Source organism: Pithys albifrons, chromosome 6 (assembly GCF_047495875.1).
Source record: "Pithys albifrons albifrons isolate INPA30051 chromosome 6, PitAlb_v1, whole genome shotgun sequence".
NCBI lineage: Eukaryota > Metazoa > Chordata > Aves > Passeriformes > Thamnophilidae > Pithys > Pithys albifrons.
Window position 1 is genome coordinate 400,326 of NC_092463.1, and position 13,408 is coordinate 413,733.

The 13,408-nt window shown below is 59.7% G+C and overlaps 1 protein-coding gene across 3 annotated transcripts in view; it reads left to right on the plus strand.

Annotated features, from left to right (window-relative positions):
• Positions 1 to 2,634: 2,634 nt before the first annotated feature.
• The window catches only part of LRFN5 (leucine rich repeat and fibronectin type III domain containing 5), a 40,935-nt gene continuing 30,161 nt past the window's right edge, over positions 2,635 to 13,408 (plus strand). For 2 of the 3 annotated variants that reach the window (XM_071557138.1, XM_071557136.1), the window contains exon 1: positions 2,635 to 3,163. The gene's annotated coding sequence lies outside the window, so the exon portion shown is untranslated. Of the gene's footprint in view, positions 3,176 to 13,408 lie in introns of all 3 variants that reach the window. The other variant, XM_071557137.1, reaches the window with a different exon arrangement.

Consider the following 13,408-nt stretch of genomic DNA (forward strand, 5'->3'; position numbering starts at 1 on the left):
CTTTATCAGGAAAAAAGCATTTTAACACTGCTTGGAGGTAAGAGCAAGACAAAAACCCCAGCAAGGGCTTGTTTAGAAGGGTAATGGGGGAGGAGGCTGAGCCCCAGCAGCACTGAGGGTCCCCAAAGCAGGGTGAGTCCTGGCTAGACCTAAGTGGAAGCTCACCTGAGTAAATCCCCAGTGTCAGGGTCATGCAGGACAGTGCCATCCATGGGGTACACTGCCAGGCACTGGGGTAACTTTGCTATGACACAGATCTGTCCCTTTCCAGGGCACTGAGGTTTGTCCCTAAACAGCCCAACCCTGGGCTTTGAAGGCAGTGTTCAGGCACAGACACCCCTACCACAGTGACACAGGTTTGGGTCCAGGGTCAGACAGGCAGGCTCTCCATCCCAGCCATCAGGGAGCAAACCTCCCCAGCACACCCAAAGCTCCCACAATCCCAAACACCCCAGGGAGGAGCAGTTGTCCCACTGGGTACATTAACAAGGCAGTGGTGTCATCTTGGTCTCATTTCATGTCCAAGAGGGACTTCAGGCTGGCAGAGAAGCTGCACCAGCCCTTGCCAAGACCCCTGAGGCCAGAGGGTGCACGACATTGTTGCAGCTGTGAGGATGTGGAGCTCCTGTGCTCTGCTGTACTGGTACCAGTTCAGAATGGTCCTGAACCAGCCCTCATGGTGTGCTGGAAGGTACAAACCATTGCAGCCTCCAGTACACACCGGGCTCTGACACAAGCTTCCACTGAGTTCCCACTAAGCTTCTCCATGTCCCTGTGGCCAGGGAAGCAATACTCAGCTGCTTGCCACCCCTCCCAAGTGATGCCACACCACTGGCATCACTGGCATGCCAGTCCCCTGTTCCTAAGGCAGCAGAGAAGTGACAGAGTAGCAAATGCTTGAAACTGAAGCCCAAGACACTGGTGGACACCAGCCAAGACCATGGATATTTTATCAAGGAGCATCTCCTCTTCTCTCTGCAGAGGGGAACACACTGTGAACGCCGAATCAGGGCTGAGCATGACACTGTGCCCAGCTCCAAAGAAGACCCATGATAGAACAGAGGGTGGGCAGAGCAACGGCAGAGCCCACCCCAGAAAAAACAGCTGACATGAATTTCCCTCAAGAGAGCAGAAGATTTATACTTATTCCGCCCTACCAGGCTGTCTGTCCCCGTAACAGCTTGAACCAGTTCCATGAAATAGCTCCTGTGACTGGAAGATAAGACCTAACTGAAAGGCCCAGCCCAGCTGCCCAACCCTGGGCAGCTTCCGAGACTGCCAGAAGGGCAGAGGATGCTGTGGCTCTGGGAGTTGTGTTCCTCCTGAGACCAGGGCCAGAGGCTGCTGTGGAGACCACAGAAACAAAATCTCTTTCCACTTCAGTGTTCTCAGGTCACATGGGTAGCCCTGAGCCCTGGAGCACTGACGTGTTCCCTCTTCTCACCCATACCAATGCCAGACGCTGGATCCCAAGGCACAAAAACTTGCACCGTGTCAGCAGAGAGGTGTGAGGACTCCCACTGCATCTTCCCTTTTCTGGGACAGGGTTTCCCCCACGTGCATCCCCAGTGAAATGCCGCCGGTGTATCCCAGCAGCATCGCTCCCACTGCCTCCAAGCACGCGGAGCAGTTGATGGTTTCTCCCCCGCACCCTCAGGACAGCGGCCCCACGGGCGGGTTCGGCTGCAGGCAGACCCGGGGCACCCGGGAGCAGCAGGCAGCTGCCTCCCATCCCGGCGGGAGGGCGTCGGGGGAAACGGGCCGCTGCCCAGCGGTGGCACCACACGTGCCACACATCCCTCCAGGTGCGGGATCACTGGCCGCAGACGACGTTCGTTAATTAGCTCCTCTTTCAGTCTCTCCAGGCAGCGCTCCTCTGATTCGGGTCCTGCAACATCCCCAGAATTTTCCCACGAAACAGCGTTAAAGAAGGGTGTTAGTATTCCGTAGCACGAAATGCACTCTCCTCCCCGTTAGAGATTCAGGAGGCAGGTAACGATCCCGAAAAACTCTCCAATTTACTGCCCCCAAAGATGAGCCAGGCTTTGCTTCTCCTGCCGGGATCATCCCTCCCGCAAGTACGCTGCTGTAGCCCCTGTCCTCGGTTCGGGCAAGGGTGCGGACAGCTGCGTGTCCCGGGGGTGGGCAGAAGTCCTCGCCAAGCCGGGCAGCGCCGAGCGGAGCCGCCGCTCCACGGGACTATTCTGACGGTGCATCTGCAGTATCGATCATCAGGTCAAAGCCCCGCGCACCCCTCGCGGCCTCACCGGCCCCGCCCGCTCCGGTCCCGGGCGGAGGCTGGGAGGGTTGGGAGTGCCCCGAGGGCCGGGACCGCTCTCCGTCCCCGGCGCTGCAGCCCGGCCCCGGCGTGCCGGAGCAGGCGGAGGCGTGTCCGTGTCCGTGTCCGTGTCCGTGCTCGCGCCCGTGCCCCTGCCGGTGCCGGAGTCTGGTGCGGGTCCCGCCCGGCGGCGCGCATCCCGGAGCCTGAGCGCATCCCGGAGCCTGCGCGCATCCCGGAGCCCGGCGTTCATCCCGGAGCCTGCGCGCATCCCGGAGCCCGGCGCTCATCCCGGAGCCCGCGCGCATCCCGCAGCCCGGCGATCATCCCGCAGCCCGGCGCGGCGGGGGGCGGCCCGGGCGCACGTCTGCGCGGCGGCGGCCGGGCGGCTGCGGCTCAGCCGTGCGTGCGGCGGGGCGGGGAGGGCCCGACTGCTCCAGCCCGCCCCGGCGCGGCGCGGCGCGGGGGAGGCGGCGGGTGCTCCATGCGGCAGCGAGCGGCGCGGCTGCCCGCGGCCGGGGCCGGGCGGAGGCCGGCGGCGCGGAGGATGGGCGCAGCAGCCGCCGCCGCGGAGGGCCGAGCCGCGGGCGCCGCGCTCCCCGCCCTGCCCCGCCGCAGCGCCCGCCGCCGCGGCTGCTCCGCCTGAGCGCGCCCGGCGCGGAGCGGCGCGGAGCCGCATGGCCCTGCCGCCGGCCGCCCCGCGCTAGCGGCATCCGCACCTGGGAGGCGCCGGCCCGGCGGCGGGGCTGCCCGCGCCCCGGCCACGTCCGTCCATCCCTCTGTCCGTCCGTCCGTCCGTCCGTCCGTCCAGCGCAGCGCCCAGCGCGCAGGATCCCGCAGCGAGGCGCGGAGCGGCAGTGCTTGGCGAGGATTAACCTGGCGCAGGTACACGGCAAGGTCAGCGCCGGCGGGCGCGGAGCGAGGCGGAGCAGAGCGGGCTGTCCGGTGCGGGGCGATGCGGACGGCTGATGCGGGCGAGCTGCCCCGCGCACCGCGTCCCCGCCCGCGCGTGTGTGCGTGTGCCGCCGCCCGCCCGAGGCGCCGCGTGGGGCCGTGCCCGGGCCGCCCTGCCCGCCCCGGGCGCGGGCAGCCCCGCCGCGGAGCCGCGGTAGGATGCGGGTGGTGAGCGCCGGCTCGGGGCGGAGCGGCGGGCAGCCCGCCTGCCGCCAGCGCCCGCAGCCCGCCGGGGCCCGGCCGCGGCCGCACCCGCAGGGGCCGCGCTCCGGCCGCCGCCCGTCCCCGGAGGCGCCAGGTAACGCGGGGCGGGTCGCGCCCGGCACATCTGCATTGCACCGCGGGGCCGGCCCGGGGGACGGAGCGCGGGGGGGGGGCGGCTCGGCGGGTCCCGCACGATCCGGGCAGGGCGAGCCCGCGGCGCGGCGGAGGCGCCGGGACGGGGGCGGCGGCGGCGGAGGGGGGACGCCCCTCCGGGAGGGCGGCGGCCGCGGGGAGCGCGGAGCGGAGCGGAGCGGCTGGGCGGGCACCCCGCGCACGGGCCGGGCCGCGCTGCCGCCGCTGCCCGCGGGACGGCGCCGGCGGCCGCCCGCGTTGGGCTGTGCTGGGCTGGGGATGCTGCGGGGCCGGTGGTGCTGCGGGGCCGCCCGTGCCGCGGCCACCGCCCCCGCCGCGGTGCTGCCGCCGCCGCCCCGGTACCCGCGCCGCTGGCGCTGCGGCGCTACCCGAGCGGGCGAAGGCGCCGCTGTGCCCGGAGCCATCTCGGGACGCTCCCGCGGGGCCGGGGCCACGGCTCGGGGGGTGCGGGGCTGTGCCGGAGGGAGCAGCAACCCCGCGGCTCCCCCCGCCTCCTCCCGCCGCCCCTGCCCGCCACACGCACACCGCACTCCCCCTTCCCCTCCCTGGGGGTAGCCGCGGTCCCCCGCGTCCCGGGATGCGGGTGCGCTCCCTTCCCCTCCGTCTCCTTCGCTCTGTCCGTGGCCAGCCAGCACCGCTGTCTGTGGGAGAGCGAATGTAGGACAGGATGGATCTTCCCTGCCGGAAGGCTCCCGTTGGGGAGATGGCTGAGCAGCGGCGGAGGAGCCGGCGGAGCCTCGCAGCCATGTTGATGTCGGAGCGTCAGCCCTCCCGGCTCCAGGAGCGGATGCCGAACCGCACAGCCCTCCTGGAGCCCAGCAGCAGCTGGCCGCGAGCACTGGGTGCACGTGTAGGCCGGTGTGAGTTGGGCACAGGCACATCTGGGCCAGGAGGACTGGGGAAGCCCCTTCCAGAGCTGGTCTTTGCCAACATGGGCTGGGGAACGCCGGCTCTGCCGTTCCTTTTCATTCCGGGACAGCACCGCTTCCCCTTCTGCACCTTTGCCTCATTTCTCCCTCCTGGTCTGTCACGTCTCCAGGGCAGGGACTGTTTCTCATTACATTGCGTGTCTGTAGCAGAGGAAGGTGGTCCCAGCTGTGGTCATGAACGTGGCCTCACCAGTCCTGGAGACCAGGGGTGGGACAGCAGGTGCCCTCAGCCAAGCCTAGCCCTGTGCAGCCTCCAGCTGGCTGCTGTGGAGCCGGACAGGCCGGGATTCCCTGCCCTTGGCCATCGTGCTGTCGTGCTGGTGATCCTCCCCCCACACTTCCATTTCACATGTTCTGTGTGACACGTGGTGTCAGCTCGTGCATTCTGAGCATCCTCGGGCGAGCGCTGCGTGTCCAGCGCTGCTCCGGCCAACGGAGCCAGGCGGCACAGCACGGCGAAATGCATCCATCCTGGCAGTGAAGCCCATTTGGTTCCAGCTGCACATCAGCAGGTGGCTCTGGCAGCACGGATCCTGGCCATGACTCTGTCTGGGAACTGGGGGTAGAACTGGCCAGAGAGACTGCCCGTGCTGGGACTGGTCTGTCCTGGTGCAGTGGAGCTGCATCCCAGTACACCCAGTACACCCGGTTGCTGGACCTGGGTGCTTAGGAGCACATGTGCTGCCCCAGGGACTCTGCTGGGCACCCTGGTCCTGTGCATGGGCCTCACCTCAGCAGGCTCTGTGGTGCTGCCACAGTCGGTCCTGGCAGGGGTAGGTGTGCCAGTGAGCTCTGGAGCCAGGCCTGGTGATTCTGCTGCTGATCTGGGAGTCAGGTTTGATTCTGCACAAGGAGCGTGAGTGTTCTCAGTGCCCAACACCTTCCTGATCCATGTTTCTATATATATACTGTACTCAAGGGATTATGCATTTGTTTAAATGCATAATAAATGTGCTTAAATGCATAAGGCTGCATCAGAATGAACACAGAGCTCACCAGTTTGGCCTTCAGTTACAAGCCTCACTTAGAAATGTCTCCTGGCATATTAGCTCATTTTTCTGCTTTCAGAAAGAGGAAGTCCCAGTTTTATCATAGCAGGGCAGTCAGTGGAAGCAAATCCTGGATATCTCAAGTGCCCAGTGCAAGTTCAAAGAGGAACTAGTTCACCTGTTCACCAAATACTTCCAGGTGCAGGAGAGGGCTCCAGATTGTCCCATTCCACCAAATGTATTCAGCTGTGGAAGTGAGCTCCAGATTGTCCTGTCCTAGTGAGGGCTGGCAGACTGAGTGCTCCTGTCATCCTTGTGACCAGCAGAAGTGCCAGTCTCGGCTGCAGCTCTGCTCAGAATGGTGTCCCATGGGATTGGTTTGAATTTTTCATACAGCTTTGTTGTCTGGAGAGGCTCCCATTGGCCACTGAAGGTGTGAGTGGTGATGGAGGGAGGAAGGGTGGCTGGTGGTGTGGGACAGAATGGGGGGAACCCGAGGAGAGATGTCATGGAGCAGCATGGCAAGAAGAAACCAAATCTTCCCCAATTTTTGGAGAAAGATTAGAGGAGACACAAAGGCAGGTGCACCAGGAAGGATGGGCCTGGCACATGGGGTGCCTGTCTTGGGAAGATGGAGCACCCTGAGGTGCCTGGAGGGCTCATCCCTCCTCTGAGGCATGTGGAGATAGTTCAGAGGCTGCAGAGCTAATGGCTTTCCATTGCTGATCGATACTGCCTGAGCTTTCAGATGTGGTGATGGGCTCGGTTTTACGGAGCAATCTGCATATTCCCTGTGTGAGCAGCTGGGCCAGAGCGCCGCTCTAATGGCCTTGCTATTAGTGGGCCCAGAGCCCGAGCCAAGCTGAAAAGGCTGTCTAAGTGCTGCTCAAGCGTTTTGGGCCAGGCATATTCCATGCATTAGGGAAGATTTGTACTCCCTGGACCAGACATCACTGAGTGTTGTCTATTTATACACATCTAAATATATCCTCTGCAGTCTTCAGACTTTTCTAGCTAGTAGTAAAATTACTTTTCAATATCACACTATTAAAATGTGCTTGCTGACACTATCTGATGAAGTTTGTGCTAAGAGAGGGCTTTCTGTGTGTTTTAAACAAAAAGTATCCTCGAGGAGGTCACCTAAAATGCTTTGGAAACAGAAGTTTGTTTGCTGTCTGTGTGACTGGGTAGCAGAGAGAAATGTGGTTGAACAGAAGCAGCACTTGAGATGTTCAGGCCTGGAAAGCCAAATCCAAACCTTATCCAAAGTATAAGGTTTTGTTGCTGAAGAATGAACCATTCTTTCTAGAAATATGTATCAAATAATCATGTACTTTGCAGTGAAATAGAAACATTTGTTTCAAATTAGTCAGATACACCTTCTGGTACCCTGGAGTTTGAGATATCACTTTGAAAACAAAATGACAAATCTCGAAGAAGTAACTTTGGTTACAGAATTCCTCAGTGAGGTGCCCAGATCCAGGCTGTCAAAAGTGTTCCCACACAGACCTGCTGCAGGGATAGGTCTGTGTCCCTGGGTACCTTTATCTGAAGCTGGCTGGGTCTGGTGGGGCTCCCAGGGAGGGATGGAGACTTCTGCTACTTCCCCAAGTGACTCCCAGGCTTTCTTACTGGGTGGTGGTGCCAGTGATGACCAGCTGAGTGTCTGCAGCCTCACATGGGATAGTGATGGCATCAGTTTGTCTGCTGTGGAGCTCTCAGTGTTCACTCTTGGACAACTGGGAACTGCAGAGGAAGGGAGAGGGGTTGATACCCAGTGGGGAGGAGGTGGGTTGAGGAGAGGTGAATGCAGAGCTCTTGGAGAAGTCCCTGGCCTGGAGCCCCGCAAGCCAAGGACAGGTGCTGAGCCCCTGGGCCACCCCTGGTCCCTCAGCTCCAGGAGCTCCAGGAACCAAAGGTCTGTAGCACAGTGAAACTGCACAGTGTCAGGAGCCTACCCTGACAAGGACTGTGGGTGCAGGTATAACTAGCAGCTGCTTTAGCTGCCCAGTTATCCCCTTATTTAGGTGTGTGAGGGTGTCTGTGGTGTCCAAGGGCTCCCTGCCCCATCCTGGCTAACTTGCTGGCCACTGAGGTGCAGGCTGGGCACCCTGTGCCTGCCTCCTGAGCCAGGTGGCAGCTCTTGTGTTCCCATGGAATAAAAGGCTCTGCAAGTCATATTTGCCCCGAGCAGACAGGATAATGCAGAAGGGGATTTGTCAAATGGCTAATTGAGGCAGTAATGGGAACCTCAGTGAATGCCTGTAATTGCACAGCACGTGGCCAGCAGGACCTTGGAACATTTGAGCCAGTTCCCAATGCTGCAGAGCCTGTGTCCAATGCTGTACTTTTGAGGTTGCTCTTTGAGATGAAGCTTCTCCCCAGGAACTGTCTCTTGGCAAAAACATTTCCATAAAAACACATGATTAGGTAACTTTGCTTTAAAGTGGAATATCTTTATTCCCTTGAAGTTTTTGTTTAGACTTCTCTGTCAAGATCATGTTGGAATTCTTTTGGATTGGAGACAGATTAAACTCTTCAGTTTTTGTTGGCTCAGCATTGTTTCATTGCCAGATAGCTGAAGTTCCCTGTGTATTTATTTCTAATTCTTTGTACTCGCTGGTCTCTGTAAGTGGGCACGGGGGACAGAGGAGCAGGAACCCACCATACTGAGCTGTGGCAGTTCTGTGCCTCCTGCAGCAGGACTGACCACCTGTGGGACAGCAGCTGTATGAGGAAAACACAAACAAGGAGGAAAAACTGCAGTGGAGAAAGTCACATGCCGTGGAATCCCCAGGATATGTTGTCAGTCCCTTGGTGACAGCACTGCTGGTCCAGGGATCGGGATGGGATTGCTTTAACACCGCTCGGGAGTCACGCAGAGATGTTCTGCTGCATGTGGGCGAGGTGTGAGTTAAAACTTCTCTGGGTTTAAACCAGAGTTAAGACTTTGCCTGGGATGTGAAGTCACTGCCTGGGACAGGAGGGCAGGTGCTATGGGCACAGAAAGGCAGGTGCCATAGGCATGGGAGGGCAGGTGCCGGTGGCACTGGAAGGCAGGTGCTGGTGGCACAGGAGGGCAGGTGCCGGTGGCACAGGAGGGCAGGTGCTATGGGCACAGAAAGGCAGGTGCCATAGGCATGGGAGGGCAGGTGCCGGTGGCACTGGAGGGCAGGTGCCGGTGGCACTGGAAGGCAGGTGCCGGTGGCACTGGAGGGCAGGTGCTATGGGCACAGAAAGGCAGGTGCCATAGGCATGGGAGGGCAGGTGCTGGTGGTGCAGGAGGGCAGGTGCCCTTGGCATAGGAGGACAGGTGCCGGTGGCACTGGAAGGCAGGTGCTGGTGGCACAGGAGGGCAGGTGCTATGGGCACAGAAAGGCAGGTGCCCTTGGCATAGGAGGACAGGTGCTATGGGCACAGGAAGGCAGGTGCCGTTGGCATAGGAGGACAGGTGTCGGTGGCACAGGAGGGCAGGTGCCCTTGGCATAGGAGGGCAGGTGCCGGTGGCACAGGAGGGCAGGTGCTGGTGGCACAGGAGGGCAGGTGCTGGTGGCACAGGAGGGCAGGTGCTATGGGCACAGAAAGGCAGGTGCCGGTGGCACAGGAGGGCAGGTGCTGGTGGCACAGGAGGGCAGGTGCCGGTGGCACTGGAAGGCAGGTGCTGGTGGCACAGGAGGGCAGGTGCTATGGGCACAGAAAGGCAGGTGCCATAGGCATGGGAGGGCAGGTGCTATGGGCACAGAAAGGCAGGTGCCCTTGGCATAGGAGGACAGGTGTCGGTGGCACAGGAGGGCAGGTGCTGGTGGCACAGGAAGGCAGGTGCCGTTGGCATAGGAGGACAGGTGTCGGTGGCACAGGAGGGCAGGTGCCCTTGGCATAGGAGGGCAGGTGCTGGTGGCACAGGAAGGCCAGTGCTGTCAGCAGTGCTGCCAGGGCTCTGGGAGCTGCGTTGTTGTTTTTCCTCCAACACACTTGTGAAACCCTTGATGTAAAGCTCCCTGATAGGGCTCGTGGGAGCGGGTCTGAGTAAGGCGAGCGGGATTTATCGCCCTGTCAGCTGTGAGTCAGTGGTGCCGCCGGGGACGTGGTGTTTCACAGGGAGCCTTCTGCTGCCGGCTGTGATTCCGTGCAGAGCTGACGTTGCTGTGCTGTGTGTGCTGTGGGCAGCTTTGGTGTTGCTGTGGGCAGGTTTGGTGTCGCTGTGCTGTGGGCAGGTTTGCTGTGCTCGCGGCTCCTGTGACACGTCAGCCTCGTGTCTCATCTCTGCTGGTGCCCGGCTCCAGTGATGCTGCTCCTGGGGACCAGGCTCCAAACAGCAGCTCCCGAGCAGTGACTGCGGCTCTCCTGCTGCCTCTGAGCCTCAGCTTTGGCTGTGGCTGCCTTTGGGGACAGTCAGCTGTGTTGCGGGCATGTGGGAAGGGCTCCGCACACCGAAGGCACTCGGGTCAGGAGAGTGGCAGGGTCCTGAATGCCATGACTGAGCCTAGGCAGACTGACCTGGACAATAAAGCATCTTCCACTGCTATGGTGTAAAGAAACAGGACAAGGACAGCACAAGCCCCAGTCCTCTCTCCAGTGGTGTTTGTCAGTGCCCAGTGGCAGAGTACCCTTGCACAGAGTGTGCAGGTCCTTGGCACATCCTGTTGTGGGTTGGGGATATGCTGCAGATGGACCCAGGTGCTGACCTGTCCTTGTTGTGCCACTTGTGAGTCTGGCAGCACTCAGGCTCTGTGGGCTGTGCTGGGGACCGGGGCTGGGGGTGCACGTGGAGAGAACTGGCCCCCCTGGTGATGTGTGGCTGCAGAGCACCCACACAAGGACTCCTCCATGGGCTGCTTGTCACTCACTGCCCTGGGCTGATCCAAACAGATGTGTCCTTTTCCCCAGGCATGTGGCAAGGATTGCACTTAGTGACTGGTTTTGAGGGTGCAGCCTCCTTTCCGGTACTCCATGTCCTTTGCACAGAGTCCCCCTTTCACTGCAGCTGGACACTGCAGATGTCCAACGTAAGCCTCCCTTCTCTGCATCCCCACACTGGCAAGCAGCAAGAAGCCCTCCATCAGGGTCTACTGTGTGCTGGAAGTACCCATGGGGATGTGGTTAGTGCCCCATGGCAGCTCTTTGGTTGTCTAAGGCTCCTGTTCCTGACAGAAGGAAGAGACTTCACCCCATGGTCTGGTCAGCAGCAGGACAAGTGTAGCCAGGAACGTGTGTAGTGGTGGGTGAATTCTGTGAGCAGCTCAGTGTAAGGGCTGACCCTCGCAGCTCTTTGTGCAAGTTGCAGAGCAATGCTTTTGTCCTGGCCTGGTGGTGTAAAGCACTCCTTTTTTTTATGAGTTTCTTCAGAAAACTTGAGCAGCCCAGGCTGTAATTCTGGTACCCCCGTGCTATGGAGTTCAGCCCTGCCACTGGAGCCACTGTTCCATGGTGCAGGGACTGAGCGTGGCTCCCTGTCCTGCCCTGTCCGTGGTGAAGTGTCTGGGCACTGCGGTCCTGCTTCCAGATTGGCACTTAACGTGCTTATATTGGCTTAGCTGGTAGGTCACTAATCCCTCTGCAGTTCACAGGGCTGTTCACACGTTCTGGGGTGCTCCAGGCTCTGACTGTGCTGTTGCCCTCCTTACCACAGGTGACTCCTGTCATGGGGCAGCACCGCCCACACAGAACATGCGTGTGCCTGCGTAGCTGTGTCCCTGCTGTGGTGCTGCCCAGGGTGGGGACACGGGGCATTGTCTGGAATGGAGAATCTCCTGGAAATATCAGAAGGGTTGTGCATGGAGTTGTGCACTGGCTTTTAAACATTTCATGGAAAGCCAGAGCAAATGGCAGTGCCCAGTGGTTCCTTGCATGGGCTGGGAACCTCCCAGGAGAGGTTTGGGCTTCTTTCCATGCCTGGTGGATCTGTAACATGGTCCCAGGCCTGAGGGGTGTTGTCACCTGAGCAGGCAGCGGATGCCCTGGCCATGCCCGGAGCAGGATCCACAGTGGCCCTGCCCTGATGGCAGCTGTCCTTGGGGCCTACCTGTGGTGGGCTCTGCCAGTGCTGGGGCTGTGATGGCCCCACCACCATGGTCCTGGGGATGAAGAGAGGGGTCCAGGAGAGCTGCTGCCTGGGCAGGTGTCAGAGGAGACACAGCTGTGACTCTGGAAAGCAGAGCCCACCACAAGCCAGGCACCTCCAGCTCCACTGTGGGATGTTTTGTTGCCTAAGGCTGAGGTTACTTCAGGGTTCCACCCCACCTTGCTGCAGATGTGGGGTCTTGGGGTGTCCTCTCTGACCTGCACCAAAGTTCTGGGCTCCAGGGAGCCTCTGGGGGATGGGGATGCCAGAGCTGCTGCCCTGCCTGCCCTGCCATGTGCCATGCTGTGGTGCTGGGCTCTCCCTGCCTGCCCTGCCGTGTGCCATGCCGTGGTGCTGGGCTCTCCCTGCCTGCCCTGCCATGTGCCATGCTGTGGTGCTGGACTCTCCCTGTCAAGCCTCTCAGGGGCTGCTTGCTCTGTTTGCTGGGCTTTGGGTAATAGGCCAAGCACACACAGCCTGACCTACAGTGTTCTGACACAGCTGAAATGGGAATGTGCCTCCCTCTGGGCTGGTATTCCTGTTATGTTCATTATGGCCCATTCCTGCCCTGGGTCAGACATGCCATTTCTAACCTGTGTTATTTAAGAAGCATTCAGCAAACACACACCTTCTGTGGATTGAAGCAATCCCCATGTCCTTCCATGTTCTAGAAGGAAAACATGATAAATACCCTGGCAAAAGACACAGGATGGATGGTTACAGCTGCTGCTCCTGCCGGATGAGGACTGTGTTAATTCCCAAGGGAGCAGATCAGGACAATAGTTTTTAAATGAGCGTTCCTGGATAGCATTGTGCTGTGTATCCAGAGGGCACCAGCAGACCTGCTCTGGTGAATGCCCTGTGATTGCAGGGCTGCTCAGTCCCAGGCTCAGCTCTGTTTGGCACCGTGGCCTCTCGGTGCTCCCACGCCGACTCTGCCAGGGCCTCCCACCGTGGCAACGTGAGGCACAAAGGGCTGAGCTGAATAAGCTTCATTCCTTCTAAAGAGCATTAAAGAAGCCAATGTACAGAGTGTGTGACTACCTTTAAATTCCATCTGGAAAGTTGAAATAATAACAATAAATAAAGAACAGTAATGAAGAGTGAAATTGTGGCCAGTGGGATGTGAGACTTGTAATGGTGGGGAGAGGCTGGACATGCTCCTCGCCAGCCAGAATTCAGGTCATGGGTGAAATCAGATACCCAAATGGTTCCCCAAGGGTCAGTAATGCTTTCCTGGTTTGTATTGAGGATATGAAGAAAGGTGAAGGATAAAGGACGAAAGTGAAGGGTAACAAGGGCACAGTGTGTTGTTCCTGTGATACCAGGCACAGAAAATCAAACCCAAACATCTGGGGAGCAGTGCACACATTCCTGGCAATCCAGGTGTCCTCATGCAGCAGAGATGGCAGAGAGAGCATGGAGTCTGTGGGGTCCCAGCTGGAGACTCGTGCACTGCCCCATCCCCTCCAGTGTGGCCAAGTGTGTGCCTGTGCTCTTTGTCCTTGGCATGACCAGCTGGAGCAACACTGCTGATGCTTCAGATGCCAAAGTGTTTTTTTACCAGCAGAGGCTTGATCCTGAGCTAATGTGTGTGTGCATGGGGTGGCATGGAATAGGATACCTGCATCCTGCTGAGTGCGGTTTCCCTCTGCCAAGGCTTCTCTGCCTGCCCTTCTGAAGTGTGCTGAGTTTCAGGGACATGGCTCTGGTCTACGTCTATGTTAGCAAATGGTATGGAGCAACAGAAGGGGATTTCTAGGGTGAGCTGATGTGGGAGAAGGACACACACATCACCTCCGTGTGTGTTTGGGGAGTCAGATGGGATTGTGTTGGCAAG